Below are 1,984 nucleotides of genomic sequence, written 5' to 3' on the forward strand. Positions count from 1 at the left end.
GCTGGGCTGCGCGGGGCCGGCCGGCCGCGGGGCGCCGCGCTGCCCCCGGCCGGGCCTCCAGCCATGGAAATTCCCCCGGGAGACCGTAATCCGTCAGACAGAAGTAGGCAAAAAGGGGAAAAAAAGGCCTCGGGAAACTGTGAAAGGGAGGCTTTCCAGCCCGGGCAGGGTGTGCAGCTGCAGCGCTGGCAGCGGTGCCGGGCACGCAGCGTGACGGCTCCCAGGCTGGCCGGGGTCACGGAGCGCCCGCCACCAGTTGCGCCTCGGAGCGCGGAACGGCACGTGCGGCACCGCAGGCCCCGGCCTTTGCACCCCCGCCGGGCCCTGCTGCGCGTACGAGCTTTCTACCCCTGCCCTGACTGGTAACATCCATGGGTACCCATGTATATCCATTAAAAGGATTTCGCAGCGGGCACACAGAAATACTCGAAGAACACAAAGATTAGAACAAGCAGTTTTCAAACGTAGAGCCCTAAAGTGCAAACTACTTCCTCTAGCTACCATCTGCCAAGTAGTGTTACCTGGACTTTCTCCAAATAGGAAATAACACTTCTTTCCCATGGCACAGCCTGATGTGATCATCCGTCTTATGCTCTGTTCTTGTCCACAGCATAGGGTACTACAATTATTGCTCACACATGTGCTGGTGTCCATAAGCTACATGCTTTGCCTTGCTTATGGAAACACAGTATGTCTACCTTTCTCAACTGAAATGTGTCCCGGTTTAAAATGTATTTTCCTTAAAATGTACAAGCAGATTATTTTATTATAGTTTAGTAAATATGCTAACTTTACTGGTATGTCTCATGACAGTGAGATATTCAGATATATTTTTTGAGAAAAAAAAAATAAGAATATAAAATAAGTTATAGACTATCAGCATCCTAACATGAGAGACTATAGCTGATAGATATTTATTGATATCACACATGTTAAGCAATATACTCAGTTTTTAAAAGTTAACTTCTTAAAGTTTAGCCTTTCCCTGACATGCTTGCAGAACAACCAGGATGAAGTGTAAATACCTGACTAGGAGCCAGTTCTATGTGAACTCCACACCCTTCTGACTCTTATTTCAGAAGTCATCAGTAATTTTGCACCACTCTACAGTTTTATTTTTTGTGATTGTTGGTGCAAAAGAGAAGTGTGATGAAAGGTGCACATGCTTTGCTCTGAAAAATACTATAATTTTTTAGTATTTCAGTAACCTAAGGTGGTTTTTTTTGTGCAGCATAGTCTTTCTTTAAACATTTATATGGAAAATGTGTGTGGGGGAAAATGTTTTATGTAGGAAAGAAGTTGTGTGAAAAAAATCCATTTGGGGCAAACAAAGCTATTATTTAACTGTGTAATAATAATATTGGTCTCTATATCTACACTTTTCATCTATGAAAACATTGCATAACTTTCCATAGTCCCCTCCTTGCTGTCCTGGGGGCAGAGTGATCAAAACATAAGGTAGAATGACTTACCTCAAACTCCCAAGTGAGTCAGTAGCAGAAGAAAGGTTATGACTCACTCTCAACATACAAGCTTGTGTTTTTCCCTCTGAAACTGGAAACATAGCACAGAGCTGTGGGAGGAGCAATAATTCAGCCAACCACACCCTGCTTCCAAAATATTTCATTGGATAGTAAATGCCTATGGAGAGCTGATACCACGCCAGGTTGGTATTTCGGTGGGTTTTTTTAACCTTATCTATGAAACCCACATGGTAAACTCCCATGACGTTCAGTTTATCTTCTTTAAAAAGATCATGGGACAGCTTACCCAGGCAAGGTTCAGTTGCAGAGTTTAAAGCAGCTAAGTGGATTTACAGGATCTTCAGCAGACAGTACAACAGATGCAGTTGGAGGCATTCCTAAACAAAATCAGATTAAGAAAAGGTATGATAATTCAATACACAAAAAGCACAATTCACTGAAATTGCACATTAAAAATATTGTGCAATAGGCAATACATTGCATACCAAAGGCTGTGATTT

At 43.3% G+C, this 1,984-nt stretch overlaps 1 protein-coding gene across 1 annotated transcript in view; it reads right to left on the reverse strand.

Moving 5' to 3' along the window:
• Positions 1-1,610, reverse strand: part of MDFIC (MyoD family inhibitor domain containing) — a 50,542-nt gene extending 48,932 nt beyond the window's left edge. Inside the window, exon 1 of the mRNA XM_041421012.1 lies at positions 1,473-1,610. The gene's annotated coding sequence lies outside the window, so the exon portion shown is untranslated. The remainder of the gene's footprint in view (positions 1-1,472) is intronic.
• Between the last annotated feature and the right edge of the window lie 374 nt (positions 1,611-1,984).

The sequence above is a fragment of the Onychostruthus taczanowskii genome, unplaced genomic scaffold, assembly GCF_017590055.1.
Source record: "Onychostruthus taczanowskii isolate IOZ18803 unplaced genomic scaffold, ASM1759005v1 scaffold68, whole genome shotgun sequence".
Classification (NCBI taxonomy): Eukaryota; Metazoa; Chordata; class Aves; order Passeriformes; family Passeridae; genus Onychostruthus; species Onychostruthus taczanowskii.